Source organism: Chenopodium album, chromosome 25 (genome assembly GCF_948465745.1).
Source record: "Chenopodium album chromosome 25, dcCheAlbu1.1, whole genome shotgun sequence".
Lineage (NCBI taxonomy): Eukaryota > Viridiplantae > Streptophyta > Magnoliopsida > Caryophyllales > Amaranthaceae > Chenopodium > Chenopodium album.
This window is the reverse complement of record NC_137858.1, coordinates 25,128,386-25,147,686: the sequence shown is the minus strand read 5'-3', so window position 1 is coordinate 25,147,686 and position 19,301 is coordinate 25,128,386. Positions and strand designations below refer to the sequence as shown.

General features: G+C 38.1%; 1 long non-coding RNA gene across 3 annotated transcripts; it reads left to right on the top strand.

The window, feature by feature from the left end:
• The first annotated feature begins 13,170 nt into the window (after positions 1–13,170).
• LOC145615043 (uncharacterized) lies at positions 13,171–19,023 on the top strand. 3 transcript variants are annotated; one of them, XR_014107208.1, is made up of 7 exons: positions 13,171–14,862; positions 15,019–16,779; positions 17,325–17,373; positions 17,676–17,792; positions 17,957–18,019; positions 18,182–18,262; positions 18,375–19,023. It is a non-coding gene; the product is annotated as an uncharacterized LOC145615043 (long non-coding RNA). The 3 variants fall into 3 exon arrangements; XR_014107207.1 differs by having other exon boundaries at positions 15,019–17,373; XR_014107209.1 differs by lacking the exons at positions 13,171–14,862; positions 15,019–16,779; positions 17,325–17,373 and adding an exon at positions 17,386–17,567.
• Positions 19,024–19,301: the final 278 nt, after the last annotated feature.

Sequence of the window (19,301 nt, the reverse complement as noted above, 5' to 3'; positions counted from 1 at the left end):
TCCAGCATACCAAGTGATCCAAATCTTCTATAGTGGTTTGAGCTTTCAAGGTAGATCGAGCCTAGATGCCGGAGCCGGAGGGCCGATTATGAACAAGACGGAAGAAGAGGTTGTGGATGTAATAGACGATGTGGTAAGGAATTACATGGATTGGCATGATGTAGAGAGGGAGTCGGCAAGGACAAGTTGTTCAGCCGATCAATCTTATGTCATCAACGAATTGTCCACAATGGTCTCGGAGTTAGGAAAGGAGGTGAATTCTCTCAAGAACAAGCTCGAGAGTCCTTCACAAGCTTCTAGTCTTCCCTCCCAATTTAAGGGGAGAGGCACATCTTCCTACTCTAACCCTCTTTTTGCTTCTTGTTGCATGATTAGAGAATGCTTGGTTTGTGATATGTGTGGAAAGAATGATCATGATGCTTCTAATTGCCCCATTGTTCCTTGTGATAGATATGATGGATATGAGAATGTGCATATGAATTGTGATGATAATAATGAATTTGGACCTAGATTTAATGCTCAAAAGATTGTTGGGAATAGGAATTATCACAATAATGGGAGCTATGATAATTACAACCAAAAGAGTGGTAATGGTAACCGTTTGACCCAAGAATTTTGTGGTAACCATAACAACTTTTGTTGTAATGATCAAAGCTATGGCCAGGAATATGGGGATCATAACCAAGGTTATGGTAACCATAATCAAAATTTCGGCCAAAATCATGGTAAGGGTAATTGGAGTAATCAAGGTAGGGGAGGTTTTCAAAATGATGTTCAAAGAGATACCCCACCCCAACTTACTCCAAAGATTCAAAGCCAAGGTGATGATTTCTTTACTCAACAATCCCAATTGAATAGGCTAGAAAATTTCATGATGGATCAATCTAGGATGTTGAATGAATTCACATTGTCTTGTAATAAAATGTTTGAGGTCCTATTTACTCATGGAAAGATGCTTGAGAATCAAATTGTTCAACTAGCCAACCCTTTGAAAGATTGTGCTAGTCCATCTCCTTTACCCTCACAAGAAGTTGATTCTAGGGAACCGATGTGTGCTATGACCACTAGGAGTGGTAAGGTCCTTAAAGAGAGTGTTCCTAGGAAGAGTAAGGAGAGTGAAAAGGAGAATGATTCGAGTGAAGAGAATAAGAATGAAGAGCCTAGCAAGATGAGTGAGGATTCCAATGATAAGCCTAAGGAGAAAGAGCAGAAGCAAGATGAGGTTTACAAACCTAGACTTCCTTACCCCCAAAAGCACAATAGGCATAAATTGGATGAGCAATTTGGGAAATTCATCGACATGCTTAAGCAACTTCATCTTACTCTTCCTTTTACCGATGTTGTAGAACAAATGCCAAACTATGCTAAGTTTCTTAAGGAAATTTTGAGCGGTAAGAGAGATTGCAATTTGGTGGAACCGGTGAATCTAGGGGAGTGTTTTAGTGCCTTTATTCAAAATTACCTACCCCAAAAGTTGAAGGATCCCGGAAATTTCTCCGTACCTTGCAAAATCAAAGGAAAATTGTTCCAAAATGCTCTTTGTGATCTTGGTGCTAGTGTTAGTATCATGCCTTATTCCGTTTTTAAGAAACTTAAGCTAGGTGAACTCCTTCCATCCAATATGACCCTTTAATTGGCCGATCGGTCTATTAAGTTTCCTAAGGGGAGAGTTGAGGATGTTCCTCTCAAGATAGGAGAGTTCACCATTCCCGTTGATTTCATTGTGCTTGAGATTGCGGAAGATGACCATATCCTTATCATCTTAGGAAGACCTTTCTTAGCCACCTCGAGAGCCTTGATAGATGTTAAGAGAGGTCGTATTACCTTGAGAATTGGTAATAATGAGGAAAGTTTTGATTTGAAACCAACACATGAGTCTTTGTCCCTTGTAAAAGGAATTATGTGTGTTAATTCCCCTCGCCCTATTGATGATGTATGCATTATTGATTCTTCACATAACGATTTTCTTGAGAATTATGATGATGTGCTTTTGAGTTGTGATTGCAAGAAGGTTAGTGAAGATAAAGTGATGATTCCCAAGCTTATGGACGAGGAGGAAGTTGATATTCCTCATTGGTTTGAACTCTATCCTCAAGAGGAAGGTGATGTTTTTATGAGTTTAGATGGTGAAGAACCATTTACAAAGAGAAACAAGGCAAAGAAAAGAGCACGAGCCTCTAAGAAAAAGAGAAAGAGAAAGAAGTTGAGGAAAGAAAAGCTTGCATTTAAAAGGTATTTGTATGAAAGCTCATCAAGAAACAACGAGAAGTTGCTAGAAGTTGAAGAGAAATTTGCTCTTTCTAGCACCTTGAAGAAGGTGGTGTTCTTTGACCCTCCATGATTTGGAGGAAGGGTCGAGCTTATGACCTTAAGCAAGTGCTTCCCGGGAGGCAACCCGGAGATTCTAACTTTTCTTTTTGATTTTTGAGTTTTCTTGTTTTTGTTTCTTTTATTACCTTTTCTTTTCTTTCACTTTTCTACTTGTTTGGATTTTTAGGATTAATTTTGCGGGATTGGATTTCTTCAAGAATGCATGGTGAATGGAAGGTGTTTGCGGCACTTATCATGAATGTTTTCGATTCCGATCGAAATTTGAGGAAAAAGGGGTGAATAAGAGGAAAAGAAAGAACGGAGAAGCACAGCAAGGTGCGGCCGCACATCAGGTGTGTGCGGCCGCACAGGCTACAGGTGCGGCCGCACGCCCCCTGTAGCCGTGCCCTTTTATTTCTTCTTCCTTCTTCTATAATTTATTCCCTCATTCCTCATCTTCTACCTCGCGCACTCCCTCTCAAACCCTTCTCACTTGTGCGCACTCCATACCCTCATTCACCATCAAAAATCCTTCAAATCCCCTTTTTGCCTAGTTTAGTTTTCTTTTATTTGTTGTTTTCTTTCCTTTATTTTGAAGTTACTAACAATCTTCTTTGTTTATAGTTTCTTTTATATTTCTATTTCTCACTTGGTTTCTTGAAGAAGCTTTTAGATATGGAATGCAACGAGGTGGTTTCTACTTGCTTCGTTTATTTTTGCTAAGCTTGGAGCCCGGTGAGATCTTTCTTATTTTTCTTTTTATTTTTCTTGGTTGCATAGAATAGGATTAGTTTAGGGGAAGTTGAATGGTTCGAGGATGGATGCTTGTTAACACATAATGTGTTTGGGATCGATGACGATGATGTCGATCGATCACTTGTTTGTCGATTGGGATTCTTATGTGTTTAACTTGCTTTCTAGTCCATTTCATATTATTTCTCCTATATTCCTTTTCTATGTCTCCATTACTTTTCTTTTATTTTCTTTTACTTTCCTTTTCTTTTACTTTCTTTTATTTTTCTTTTTATTTGTGATGTGATTTTGAGGCCTTATTTTTCATTTTTCTTATGAAGTGAGCTTTGTACATTGGACTTGTCTTTTACATGATTTTCTTCCTAGGTGGTAAAGGTATGCACGGTTTGAGACTATGTTCGGTTGACTCTAGGATAGGTGTATGCTAGGGTAGTTGGTTTGAACTAGAAGGATCATGAAGCCGGATTCTACTTGTTTGTGGCATGTTGGTAGTTGCTCCCTATAGTCAATTTGACACCATTAGTGAGTTTTTGCTACATTCTTGTGAGGTTACTTGTTTTTCTAGCCTTCAACATTCTTTGTATGAGCGGCGTGGATCCTTGACTATGCAAACCTAATCTAATAAAGCTTGATGTATGATTCTTAAACTCGAGACCGAACTATCTAGGAAGGACAAAGGCACATTTTTCGGGGTGGTATTTTTAATTTTTGTTATATTTTGTGATTTTTTTTTATTTTTGGGTTTACATTTGCCTTCTTGTAACCATTTGAGCCTAATACCTTCTTTTCAAGCCACATACTTAGTTCTTTGACCTTTTGTTTCATTTTCTTTCTATTCTTGGTTTTTGTGAAGCAAAATGATCATTTGTGATGGAGTTTGTGGTAGATGAGTTGGAGTTTTGGTTTTTATGAATGCAAGTTTGTGATATCATTTTCTATGTGAATAATGGCAAATGTTTGAGAAAAAGCCGTCCTACTTCATAAAAGGCATGGACTAATAAGTTGCATAATAGAAAAAGCCGTCCGAATTAAGTAAAAGGCAAGGACATTGCAAATTCAAGTAAACGAAAAACAAAACAAAAATAAAAATTGACAAAGTGAATAATTCAAAAATATTTTGATGTATTCTTTTCTCCTTCTAAGCATTGAGGACAATGCTTCTTTTTAGCTTGGGGGAGAAGCGTGTACGCTTTTTGTATATATTTCTTTGTGAGTATAGCTTCAAGTAAGCTTGGGGGTGTTGTTTTTGTTTGGTGATAACTTAGTCTTGGTGTAAAGATATGCGCAATCTTTGCTTCACTATTAGGAAAACCACCAAATTTCAAATTTTTAGCCTACCTTCACCCTTATTGCCTTACGTTACAATCTTGGGGAAAGACCTTTCGACCTAGATAGTTGAGTCACTATTCGGGGGAGGGCATCATGGGTCATTGCCTAAGGAAAGGGGATGCATAGTCAAGATTGTCGAGTAGCCTAAAAATAATTCTTTTTCCGGTTCCTTCGAGGAATCATTGGGATACTCACTAAGGGGAGATTTGAGACTGGTGGGGAGAACGCGGTAAGATTGTTTGGGATGAACATGGATTGTGATGTCTAGTTCCTATGCCTAGCATACCCTATGTTTCAATCAACCTTAGATATCTTGAAAAGTGCATACCTTAACTACTTGAGAAAGATCGTCATTCATTTGCATTATAGTCTTTATGTGAGTTCATTTCGCAAAGGTTTGTTTTCTTTTCTTTTCTTTTCTTTTCTTTTGTTTTCATGGTTTGCCTCATTGATGTTTGGTGGAGAGTTATGGGTCAAACTCTTAGGATACCCTTACGAGACCTCACTCGTCCTCATAGGCGACTTTGGGGTTTAAAGGGCTTGTTGTAGCTAAAAGCAACCGTGATTCCTACGACAGTGAGTTTTAGTGTATATTCTTATCTTGAGTCTTTCTTTTTCATTTTCAATAAAATTTTCATCCTTGATCTTTCTTGCTTCGTTTGCTCGAGGACGAGCAAAAGTTTAGCTTGGGGGAATTTGATGAGTGACATTTATGGCACTCATTTGATCTCTTTTTGGATGAATTTCATTTCATTTTATTGCTCTTTTCTTTAGTTCTCCTTAGTTTTATTCTTGTTTTCTTCATTTTATGCTTTTTGTAGTTAGTTTCTCTATTTTATGCATTTTCTAGTTTACTTGTTATTTTTCCCTTTTACTTGCTTTTTATCCTTTGTTTGTAGGTTGTGATTGATTGTCCAAGAATTCCCGAGCTTCCTCTCCATGATCTTTCATTGTTTTTCATGCCTAAAGCTTGTGCAAGGAGTTTCAAGTCAAAGGGGGATCTAAGGAGCTTGCTTTAAGGCCTTGCTTATGCTCTTTCCATGGCCTATATCCTTCAAGAATTCCAAGAAAGTTACTGCCTACCTTGTCCTCCATCACCATCATCTAGGATGTGTGCACCTCATGAGCTAGGACGAAGAGAAGAAAGGGGGGCTGCCAGTTATGTGCGGGCGCACATGGGGAGTGTGCGGCCGCACATTTGTCGTGTGCGGCCGCACATGAGGTGTGTGCGGGCGCACCTTTCTAGGTGTGTCCCGTGCGCACTTCTCTCTCTCCTCCGGGCGCCCGCACCGGCGTGGGTCTATTTTTGGACGTCAATCCTAACTTCTCCTTTGTATATATAGTTATTTCTTTCCTTTTATGGGGGGGAGATTAGATCTTCATAGGGAAGAATTAGATTAGATTAGATTCTAGAGAGAGAAAACACTAGTTCTTAGCATTTTTAGAGAGAGAAAGTGTGGGTTTGATGATTGAAGATTGCTACATTTGATTTGATTTCTATCAAGTTTGTAAGGATTCTTTACTCTTTAATGCAATTCAATGTTTGATTTCATTAGTATTGTTGTTTGATTTGGTTAATTGATAGTTTGATTGATTTTGATTGAATTTGTTGGCTTCAATTTGATTTCAATTGATGAATTTGGGAATGATGATTAGTTTAGCTTTGATTTTGATGTTCTTCATGGATTGTGAGTATTTTATTTGCTAGGGTAGTGGTGAAGCATGTATTTGATGATGAATTGAGATTAATTTGGGGGAAATTGATTGAGTTGATAATGTGATTAAATTGGTTGATTGATTCTGTGCATGTGTGTGCTTGATTAGGCTTGATCACCCTTGTTATTCACACTAGATTGCATTGTAAGTTCACATTGATACGGACCATTGATTTGTGGCTTACATTTACTCGATTGAGATATCTTGTGATGTTTCCTAGCTAGTGTTTGATGTAGTTGACGCTAATTAGACCTCTAGGAGAATAGCTTGATGTACTCTCTTGGTTGCAATTTCGGTTCTCCCTCACATTGCTTGACTTGATTGGTTAATTCCCCAAGTTGATTGAACTTCATTGTTGATGCATGTGGATCCATTCCCCTAGTGCCTTAGCATTCAATTAGTACTAGCCTTTTGCATTTCCTAGCTTAGCTCTAGTTTCTACCATAAACCCCTACTAGATTTCGGAATAGCTTAACTTAGGCATCGTGCATTCGACCTCCATTCCTTTGGGTTCGACCTTGACTTACCACTACACTAAATAGGTGTTTGTTAAGTTAAAAATTTTGTTTGATTGGGTGGGGTTGTAGCCCAACGACCTAGCGTTCTCCTTCCCATCAGTTCCTAATACCCTCCGGGAGTCCAATTGAGTGGGTGAAACCATCCAATATGCCTTTAAACAGTCAATTTACCCGTTCCAAACTTGCACCGATATCGTGACCTCAAGCCTACCACGGACCTTTATGGCAACATATAAGGGTCATATATAGTTCGTTTACCATGGTTCCTAATACCCTCCAAGAGTCCAATTGAGTGGATGGAACCATCCAATATGCCTTTAAATAGTCAATTTACCCGTTCTAAACTTGCACCGATATCGTGACCTCAAGCCTACCACGGACATTTATGGCCACATATAAGGGTCTGATATTGTTCCAAACGTCATTACATGACCCTATGATGTTTCCCCTAGGGTCTTAAGACTTTTCGCCACCGAGCCTCGTAACCTCAATATTCCTCAAAAAGCGTGGATTATACCCTTTAATTTTGGAATTTTTTGACCTTTTTTCGCCCGGTAATAAAAATTGCCGTGATATTTACCATGGTTCCTAATACCCTCCGGGAGTCCAATTGAGTCGGCGGAACCATCCAATATGCCTTTAAACAGTCAATTTACCCGTTCCAAACTAGCACCGATTACGTGACCTCAAGCCTACTACGGACATTTATGGCAATATATAAGGGTCACATATGGTTCCAAACGTCATTATATGACCCTAAGATGTATCCCCTAGGGTCTCAACACTTTTCGCCACCGGGCCCCGTAACCTCAAAATTCCTCAAAAAGCGTGGATTATAGCCTTCAATTTTGGAATTTTTTGACCTTTTTTCGCCCGGAAATAAAAGTTGCCGAGATGTTTACCATGGTTCCTAATACCCTCCGGGAGTGCAATTGAGTGGGTGGAACCATCCAATATGCCTTTACACAGTCAATTTACCCGTTCCAAACTTGCACCAATATCGTGACCTCAAGCCTACCACGGACATTTATGGAAACATATAAGGGTCATATATGGTTCCAAAAGTCATTACATGACCCTAAGATGTATCCCCTAGGATATCAAGACTTTTCGCCACCAGGGCTCGTAACCTCAAAATTCCTCAAAAAGCGTGGATTATAGCCTTCAATTTTGGAATTTTTTGACCTTTTTTCGCCCAGAAATAAAAATTGCCGAGATGTTTACCATGGTTCCTAATACCCTCCGAGAGTCCAATTGAGTGGATGGAACCATCCAATATGCCTTTAAACAGTCAATTTACCCGTTCCAAACTTGCACCGATATCGTGACCTCAAGCCTACCACGGACATTTATTACAACATATAAGGGTCATATCTGGTCCCAGACATCATTATATACCCCTAAGATGTATCCCCTAGGGTCTCAAGATTTTTCGCCATCGGGCCCTGTAACCTCTAAATTCCTCAAAAAGCGTGGATTATAGCCTTCAATTTTGGAATTTTTTGACCTTTTTTCGCCCGAAAATAAAAAATGCCGACATGTTTACCATGGTACCTAATACCCTCCGGGAGTCCAATTGAGTGGGTGGAACCATCCAACCTTTAAACAGTCAATTTACCCGTTCCAAACTAGCACCGATATCGTGACCTCAAGCCTACCACGGACATTTACGGCAACATATAAGGGTCATATATGGTTCCAAAATTCATTATATGACCCTAAGATGTATCCCATAAGTTCTCAAGACTTTTCGCCACCAGGCCCCGTAACCTCAAAATTCCTCAAAAAGCCTGGATTATAGCCTACAATTTTCGAATTTTTTGACCTTTTTTTCGCCCGTAAATAAAAATTTCCGAGATATTTACCATGGTTCCTAATACCCTCCGGGAGTCCAATTGAGTGGGTGGAACCATCCAATATGCCATTAAACAGTCAATTTACCCGTTCCAATCTTGCACCGATATCATGACCTCAAGCCTACCACGGACAGTTATGGCAGCATATAAGGGTCATATATGGTTCGTTTACCATGGTTCCTAATACCCACCGAGAGTCCAATTGATTGGATGGAACCATCCAATATGCCTTTAAAAAGTCAATTTATCTGTTCCAAACTTGCACCGATATCGTGACCTCACGCCTACAACGGACATTTATGGCAACATATAAGGGTCATATATGGTTTCAAACGTCATTATATGACCCTAAGATGTAATCCCTAGGGTCTCAAGACTTTTCGCCACCGGGCCCTGTAACCACAAAATTCCTCCAAAAGCGTGGATTATAGCCTTCAATTTTGGAATTTTTTGACCTTTTTTTCGCCCGTAAATAAAAATTTCCGAGATATTTACCATGGTTCCTAATACCCTCCGGAGTCCAATTGAGTGGGTGGAACCATCCAATATGCCTTTAAACAGTCAATTTACCCGTTCCAATCTTGCACCGATATCTTGACCTCAAGCCTACCACGGACATTTATGGCAACATATAAGGGTCATATATGGTTCGTTTACCATGGTTCCAGATACCCTCCGGGAGTGCAATTGATTGGATGGAACCATCCAATATGCCTTTAAAAAGTCAATTTATCTATTCCAAACTTGCACCGATATCGTGACCTCAAGCCTACCACGGACATTTATGGCAACATATAAGAGTCATATATGGTTCCAAACGTCATTATATGACCCAAAGATGTATCCCCTAAATTCATAAGACTTTTCGCCACCGGGCCCCGTAACTTCAATATTCCTCAAAAAGCGTGGATTATAGCCTTCAATTTTGGAATTTTTTGACCTTTTTTCGCCCGGAAATAAAAATTTTCTAGATGTTTACCATGGTTCCTAATACCCTCAGGGAGTCCAATTGAGTGGGTGGAACCATCCAATATGCCTTTAAACAGTCAATTTACCCGTTCCAAACTTGCTCCGATATCGCGACCTCAAGCCTACCACGGACATTTATGGCAACATATAAGTGTCATATATGGTTCCAAACAACATTGTATGACCCTAAGATGTATCCCCTAGGGTCTCAAGACTTTTCGCCACCGGGCCCCGTAACCTCAAAATTCCTCAAAAAGCGTGGATTATAGCCTTTAATTTTGGAGTTTTTTTACCTTTTTTCGCCCCGAAATAAAAATTGCCGAGATGTTTACCATGGTTCTTAATACCCTCCGCGAGTCCAATTTAGTGGCTGGAACCATCAAATATTCCTTTAAACAGTCAATTTACCCGTTCCAAACTTGCACCGATATTGTGACCTCAAGCCTACCACGGAAATTTATGAAAACACATAAGGGTCATATATGGTTCCAAATGTCATTATATGACCCTAAGATGTATCTCTTAGGGTCTCAAGACTTTTCGCCACCGGGCCCCGTAACTTCAAAATTCCTCAAAAAGCGTGGATTATAGCCTTCAATTTTGGAATTTTTTGACCTTTTTTCGCCCGGAAATAAAAATTATCGAGATGTTAACCATGGTTCCTAATACCCTCCGGGAGTTCAATTGAGTGGGTGGAACCATCCAATATGCCTTTAAACAGTCAATTTACCCGTTCCAAACTTGCACCGAAATCATGACCTCAAGCCTACCACGGACATTTGTGGCAACATATAAGGGTAATATATGGTTCCAAACATCATTATGTGACCCTAAGTTGTATCCCTTAGAGTCTCAAAACTTTTCGCCACCAGGCCCCGTAACCTCAAAATTCCTAAAAAAGCGAGGATTATAGCTTTCAATTTTGGAAGTTTTTGACCTTTTTTCGCTCGGAAATAAAAATTGCCGAGATGTTACCATGGTTCCTAATACCCTCCGAGAGTCCAATTGAGTGGGTGGAACCATCTAATATGCCTTTAAACAGTCAATTTACCTGTTCCAAACTTGCACCGATATCGCGACCTCAAGCCTACCACGGACATTTATGGCAACATATAAGGGTTATATATGGTTCCAAACGTCATTGTATTAACCTAAGATGTATCCCCTAGGGTCTCAAGACTTTTCGCCACCGGGCCCTGTAACTTCAAAATTCCTCAAAAAGCGTGGATTATAGCCTTCAATTTTGGAATTTTTTTACCTTTTTTCGCCCCGAAATAAAAATTGCCGACATGTTTACCATGGTTCCTAATACCCTCCGGGAGTCCAATTGAGTGGCTGGAACCATCAAATATTCCTTTAAACAGTCAATTTACCCGTTCCAAACTTGCACCGATATTGTGACCTCAAGCCTACCACGGAAATTTATGAAAACACATAAGGGTCATATATGGTTCCAAATGTCATTATATGACCCTAAGATGTATCTCTTAGGGTCTCAAAACTTTTTGCCACCGGGCCCCGTAACTTCAAAATTCCTCAAAAAGCGTGGATTATAGCCTTCAATTTTGGAATTTTTTGACCTTTTTTCGCCCGGAAATAAAAATTATCGAGATGTTAACCATGGTTCCTAATACCCTCCGGGAGTTCAATTGAGTGGGTGGAACCATCCAATATGCCTTTAAACAGTCAATTTACTCGTTCCAAACTTGCACCGAAATCATGACCTCAAGCCTACCACGGACATTTATGGCAACATATAAGGGTCTAATATGGTTCCAAACGTTATTATATGACCCTAAGATGTATCCCCTAGGGTCTCAAGACTTTTCGCCACCGGGCCCCGTAATCTCAAAATTCCTCAAAAAGCGTGGATTATAAACTTCAATTTTGGAATTTTTTGACCTTTTTTCTCCATTAAAAAAAAATTGTCGAGATGTTTACCATGGTTCCAAATACCCTCTGGGAGTCCAATTGAGTGGGTGGAACCATCCAATATGCCTTTAAACATTCAATTTACCCGTTCCAAACTTGCATCGATGTCGTGAACTCAAGCCCACTACGGACATTTGTGGCAACATATAAGGGTCATATATGGTTCCAAACAACATTGTATGACCCTAAGATGTATCCCCTAGGGTCTCAAGACTTTTCGCCACCGGGCCCCGTAACCTCAAAATTCCTCAAAAAGCGTGGATTATAGCCTTTAATTTTGGAAGTTTTTTACCTTTTTTTGGCCCGGAAATAAAAATTTCCGAGATGTTGACCATGCTTCTTAATACCCTCCGGGAGTCCAATTGAGTGGGTGGAACCATCTAATATGCCTTTAAACAGTCAATTTACCCATTCCGAACTTGCACCGATATCGTGACCTCAAACCTACCACGGACATTTGTGGCAACATATAAGGGTAATATATGGTTCCAAACATCATTATGTGACCCTAAGTTGTATCCCCTAGAGTCTCAAAACTTTTCGCCACCAGGCCCCGTAACCTCAAAATTCCTAAAAAAGCGAGGATTATAGCTTTCAATTTTGGAAGTTTTTGACCTTTTTTCGCTCGGAAATAAAAATTGCCGAGATGTTACCATGGTTCCTAATACCCTCCGAGAGTCCAATTGAGTGGGTGGAACCATCTAATATGCCTTTAAACAGTCAATTTACCTGTTCCAAACTTGCACCGATATCGCGACCTCAAGCCTACCACGGACATTTATGGCAACATATAAGGGTTATATATGGTTCCAAACGTCATTGTATTAACCTAAGATGTATCCCCTAGGGTCTCAAGACTTTTCGCCACCGGGCCCTGTAACTTCAAAATTCCTCAAAAAGCGTGGATTATAGCCTTCAATTTTGGAATATTTTTACCTTTTTTCGCCCCGAAATAAAAATTGCCGACATGTTTACCATGGTTCCTAATATCCTCCGGGAGTCCAATTGAGTGGCTGGAACCATCAAATATTCCTTTAAACAGTCAATTTACCCGTTCCAAACTTGCACCGATATTGTGACCTCAAGTCTACCACGGACATTTATGAAAACACATAAGGGTCATATATGGTTCCAAATGTCATTATATGACCCTAAGATGTATCCCTTAGGGTCTCAAGACTTTTCGCCACCGGGCCCCGTAACTTCAAAATTCCTCAAAAAGCGTGGATTATAGCCTTCAATTTTGGAATTTTTTGACCTTTTTTCGCCCGGAAATAAAAATTGCCTAGATGTTTACCATGGTTCCTAATACCCTCCGGGAGTCCAATTGAGTGGGTGGAACCATCCAATATGCCTTTAAACAGTCAATTTACCCGTTCCAAACATGCACCGATATCGTGACCTCAATTCTACCACGGACATTTATGGAAACATATAAGGGTGATATATGGTTCCAAACGTCATTATATCACCCTAAGATGTATCCCCTAGGGTCTCAAGACTTTTCGCAACCGGGCCCCGTAACCTCAAAATCCCTGCCCTATAAAAGCCGGGGATCACAAATAAGAAAAACTGCTGAAATGAGGGATTTCCTTATGAACAATGCACGGTCGAATTTGCCCCTGTATTTTGTGTTGGAAAATCCTTATCTACAGTGGCGTGACTATATTGCCCTCAAAAGTGTTTGCATGTGCCTACCACGTGGTGGATGAGAAATTAGTTCTGACTAAATGCTTGCATGTATCTGGCACGTGGTGGGATACTACAATCTGCTCTAGCTGAATTTAGTTGCAAGATTGTATAGGATAATTGCAAACTTTTATAAGATTTGTATGAATGCATTGCTAATTTATTATCAATTCTAATTGATCATTGTTTCTGATTAGGGTTTACTCTGATTTTGTTTCTGGGGCTTCAATTTTTGTCAGTTACATGAACTATAATGTCGAGAATATGCAGAGATTTGGGAATTTTTGTGGGTTTAATGACTATTATAGTTGGGTTGAATTTGAATTATACTTTTGCAATTGATTCAATTTATGATGATGATGATGATGATGGGTTTTCGATTATTGGAAGTGGGGTTGAGAATTCGTATCAATTTCATGGGGATTACTCTCCTCCAACGCCGCCACCTCCGGTGCTTCCGCCGTTACCGCCTTCGGCGTCGTGTGAAGGTGATCTTAGGGGTTTTGGATCGCTTGAGAGTGTTTGTAAGCTTAATTCTAGCTTAGAATTATCAAATGATTTGTATATAAAAGGGAGTGGCAATTTAGAGATTGATTCTGGTGTGATTATTAGTTGCCCTTTTGCTGGGTGTTCAATAACTGTTAATTGAAGTGGTGAATTTCAGTTGGGTAGGAATGCTATTGTAGTTGCTGGAGTTTTCTGGGTTGGTGCCGAGAATGCGAGTTTTCTTGATGTTTGTGTTTTGTGGAATTGATGGAATTTCACTTTTATTTATTGAGAAACAAGATCAATTATGCAATTTAAGGTACAATTACAACAATATTTACTCAATTTTGAATGTTGGGTGGGTGGAATTTATTATTATGTGTTGTATTCTGATTGAAATTTGGGGTTTTGTTGTTCAGCATTTATGTTTTTGTGGCAGTGATTGAGTTGAAGTTATTTATAATTAGCATTTCTATATTATACTGGAGTTGTTGTCTAATTGAATGTTGTTGATGTTTGTGTTTTGTGGAATTGATGGAATTTCACTTTGATTTATTGAGAAACAAGATCAGTTATGCAATTTTTTTTGTGAAATTCGAACTAATAATGGTGGCACACAATCAGCCTTTATGGAGGCTACATCATTAGCCGCTCTCCAGGTTTCTGAGGTTTGTTCTCTATCCATCTATTAATCTTTGTTATTGCTTAGAAAGTTATCCAATGGAGGAAAAAGAAGTACCTAATTTTTACATGTATACCAACTGATTATGAAAATGCCACATAGAAAATGTGACAAAAATTCATCCTTTAAGTTTAATTGCTCCATTACTGATGTATGTTCTATTTCTATCTATTTATGTCTTGTATTACAATGAGAGGTAGAAGCTTCAAATAATTATATACAGAAATTAATTATTGGTGAAATGAAGATTCAAATCTTTTTACCCAGAAAATTATAGGTGAGATGAAGATTCAAATCTTACAAACTAATTTAGATGAGAATATGAGATGAAGATGAAAATAGTTATAGGTGAAAAAGAGGAGAGGAGTCATGCATTTTTTAAGATGTACACCAAGTGTTTGTGAAAATGCTGCTGAGTAAATGTGAGAGATTCTGAACTTATTGAGGTCAAACTAATTCTCTCTCTTAAAATTTAAGCCATATCCCAAACCAATTCTCTCTCTTCCTACTCTCTTTCTTTTTCCTCTTCTATTTTCCTTCCACTTTCAGTCTTCCATTGAAGCTTACTCCGATTTTTCCATTGAAGCGTGCTCTGACCTTTCTATCGACCATTGAAGCTAAGGTAAGATGGATTGATTGTGAATTTTTGTATTTCACATTAATTTCTTCTCCTTTTTCTATGATCTGGAATTGATTTATTTTTAGTTATAGGGTTTTAAATTTCTTTTGGTTTATTAATTCCGAAATTAACTTAAATTTTCGATCTGTGGTGATTTAGGGTGGGTTTTTGTTTGGCAATTTTTTTTGGTGGTGTTGAAATGGTGGCGGATCTGAGCAGCCGCTTCTCTATTTTCTTTCATTTATCCTCAAATAAATCATCAACCCACCTTATTTCTCCTCTTCGAATCAAGGTAATTCCTCTTCTCTTCATTTCAGCTGTGTTTTCCTGAACGGTAAAATTTGGCAAAGAATTACAAGGGTTGGTAGTCTTTGGTTGAGCTCGATTTATTTATCTGATCATGTCGATGCTTGATTCTTTCTTCGATAAGAGGTTTAAAGGCTCCAAATGGTAAAATTTTCCTCAGATTTCAATTGTGTTCATTTCTTTGTTGTTGATCTTAAATACCCAGATGAAGGAACTGTTGTTTTTGCTTTATTATTGACTTATTGTATTGAACTATTGATTAAGCCAATTTTAGTTAGTGAAGTTGGAAAATTGATTTTGTTTTAAAATGTTGGACGACTGTTTGCTTAATTTTGGGGGTATTTATGTGGGTTTAGGCATTCTTTAAAGTGTTCTATTTGCCTTTAAAACACTGCTCATTATTGTTGACCCTTATTGTGTACAAGTTTTGTATTTTATCTGATTCAGGATCATATCTTTTACATTTGAAATGTATAACTTTTCTAAATTTTGAGCAAGGAAATAACGCCCTTTATTTTTTGTAACCAAAGAGAAGTGACGATTTATCCTTTGTTTGCTGGCCTGAGGAATATTCTCACTTTTCTTCTGTGTTTTTTAGAGCTAACGAGAAAGATTTCAGGTGTTTGGATTGGGTTAATTTTGGTGTTGATTTAACAGTGTTTCATTTTGATGAATTTGTTGCGTTAATTGGACGCACTTGTAATTTTTGCCCTTTGTATGCAACAGTTTTTTTGGGGTAAGGTGCTTTGGTGGACGCATGCACTTCGCTGAATTCTTGTTTCTTTTGTTACCCATGGCTTAGGTGTTTAGTGTGTTCTGTGCAGAAAATGTTCCTGCATTTTCCTTTAGAAAGTCTTTTCTTCCCTACTGATTTACCTCTCCTTTGCTTAGTTATGAAAGCATTTTTTTTGCCGGTTACAGATTATCGCTTCAGAACCGAGCTAAGTTTGCATTGCTTTACAGGCTCTTCTAAATTAGATAACTGACTGACTTTATCTACCAAGACCCACTAATGTATTGGTAGGCTTGGCTAAGCACAGTGCGTATGTGTGTGAGGGCAGGCATCAGGCCACCTAGGTTTGTGTTTTTTGGCGGGGAAGCTGACATAGTGGAGGAGGCACGTTAATGTACAGCTCATCAGAAACTGATGCGCCTAAACAGAGTTCATGTGGCTTATCTTACTTCTGATATGCTTAAAATGTATCAGCTTTGTTGAAAGCTAGACATAAGTACATAGAGGCATAGAGCTTATAAAAGAAAAGAGGGTTTCCCTGGACCTAATGTACAAGGAAACATGTTTCAATTGATTGTGTTGGTTTCTTAGAAATTGTTGCTCGTAAAACTGGTGCATTTGCCACTTCAGCTGAATAGAGTAAGTATACAATATCTGATTAATTCATGCTGCTCATTTAATATTAGAGACAGTTATTGATAGGGATAGAGTCGTCCTTCAGTTTTCAATGGGTCGCTAATTCGCAAGACCCGCATTTCTTACCGTTCCTACAACTGGTCCAGGTAGCCTTCCCTCATTTGTTTGATTTTAGATCAGTATACTTTTTTTTGTCAGATGAGCACAAGGCTAGGATTATCAACAAGTTAGGTGAAATAGATAAGGTGAGTATGCATAGTATATAGTTTTTTGTTGCTGGAATGGCTGGGTTTCATGTCATATATAAATATATTCTCAGGCCTTTTTTGTGGGACTCTCATTCAAATTACTAGAATGCCTTCCTAACTTCTGCTTCTTGCTCAAAGTAATTGTATACATTTCTCCTATATCTGAATGTAGTAGGATCCCTTTTTCTGCTTCTTTCTTGCTACTGGTTTTAACATTTTATTACATTGTAGAATGTAACTTAGCGGTCAACAATAGAAATTGGAGGCAATATTGTCCAAATTAAATTATAAAAATTGATTTCAGATTTTATTTTTCATAAAATATCTCTTTAATTAATCAATAATCAGATGAAAAAATTAATTAATGACAAGCAGTAGTGACTGATTGTATTGCTGATTTGATGAAACATTATCATATATTAGTTGTAATACGACAGCAATTCAGCATGATAATTTATTATTTTATTTCACTTTATTTTGATCGTTTAATTACCATGTGCTTTATGACATTATGGTAAACCTTAATCTGGTATGTTTTGTAGTGTCTTGTTGATGGAGCAAACGTGTATTTGTAGTTGCTAGATGTTGCAGGTAACATCATGCGCACCTTCTGTAATATGGCTCAAGATTTCTCCAATTAGACCTGTTAGATGCAAAGTATACAATAAACTTTCTGATGTATGAAATGAAAGTCAAATGAAATTTTTTGAGACATTGTGATAGAAAGATTTTCGCAATCCTTCCTCTTGGTTTAATCTATTACTCATCAGTTTAGTCAATTTAAGGTTAGTATATTGAGTAGAATATTTTTGGGTTATAGAGTTTTTTTCAATTTGATGCAATTGAGCTGTAGACTGTCAAATTTTACTCTAAATTATCTTAAATTTCCTCAGATATTGTTGGGTTCGCAAGCTCAAATCTACTATAATCCTATAGAAGAAACCAAATCTATAAGAGCTGAAGCAATGACGCTGATTTATGCCACTTCTCTATACGATATGTTTAAGCAGGTCATTTGAGTTCTCAATAGAATATATACGTATAGATTTCATCATTGGCTCAGTACTACTTTTTTATTTATTTGAACAGTGAACATCGAATAACATTGTTGTTTAAACTTTGCCATGGGTTATAGTCATCAAGGGGCACTAATAGCGATGTTCACATTGTGTAGTTTTAGTTATGGTTTCTACCACAATCAAGGTTTCAGGTTGAGTATGCTATTGAGGCTATCAAGGTATGCTATTCATTTTTACAGCTTCCGTGCTATGTGTGATATTTTATTTTACTTACTTTTTGTGTGTGTGTGTGTGTGTGTTGGGGTGGGGTGGGGGGTTGTGGGGGTGGGGGGTTTAGAGGATTTTTATAGCTAACTTGGAACTCCATTGTCTTCCAAAAGTCAGCTGGGTTCTACTGCGGTTGGGATAAAGACCAAGGTGTTGTGCTTGCTGTGGAAAAACGTATCACATCTCCATTGCTGGTATCTATTCCTTCTAAAATTAGCACCTCTTCCTTTTCTAGCTGTCAGAATTTATAAAAAAATGGTCAACTTAAGTTTTATCACTCTTTTCCTCCATTTTACATTTTTCTAGGCATAGCTGACATCGCAAGAATGGAGCAGCACCAGTGAAACGAAAGGGAGGCGGCTCAACAATCAGAAGAAATGCAACTTGAACCTTCTCCTGTCGAACAATTACACCCTGAAACCCCACATTGCCACACCTCAAGACAACAATGTAGCTTAAAGATAGGAGTTTACATACAGCTGATTTTGATTTGATTGGTTCATCAATGTGAGAAACACTATATCTCATTTAGAGGAATCAGGTGCAACAACAATGGCATCACTGGCTCAAATTAAACCTCAGAAGCAAGTTTATGACTTCCCTTCTCTCCCTCTTACTGCATTGTTTAAGGATGTAGCTAAAATGGTTGAGAGCCATCCTAAGTATTATGAAGGCAACCCTGACTGCGAAGATGATTTGAAGATCTATGCCGGACTAGCTTTGTGATTTCGATTAGATGAAACTCTCTTTTTGATAATTTGATTCAGGAGGTTCTTTCAGATTTTATGCCATTGTATAGTACTACATCCTACATGTTTCTTTCTTTCCTTTTTTTTATTTATTAATTTTGCAGCATTTATGAAATTCAATAGAAGGTATATGCTAGAATTTTGTAAATTAGCATCATATCGTTGATACAACAGGTGGTAGGCCAAACACGGGTGACTTCATTAAGGTTACCCACCTAAATAATTAGTAAATGATTTTCTATACTTCATTACTTTGTTTAATGTTCTTATTTCAAGAGAAAAATAGTACATTTCTTGTTATGATGTTGTTGGATTTGAACATTAAATGGTTTGATATGTAATGCATGTTTGTTCTTTGTCAATTGGAGAAATTTGACATTAATAATAATGTATGCTTCCTATGCTTGCAATGTAAATCGTTTACATATCAGATGTCACGCATTAAGCTTAGTGAATACGCTGCTACACATGGAAACATCTCTAA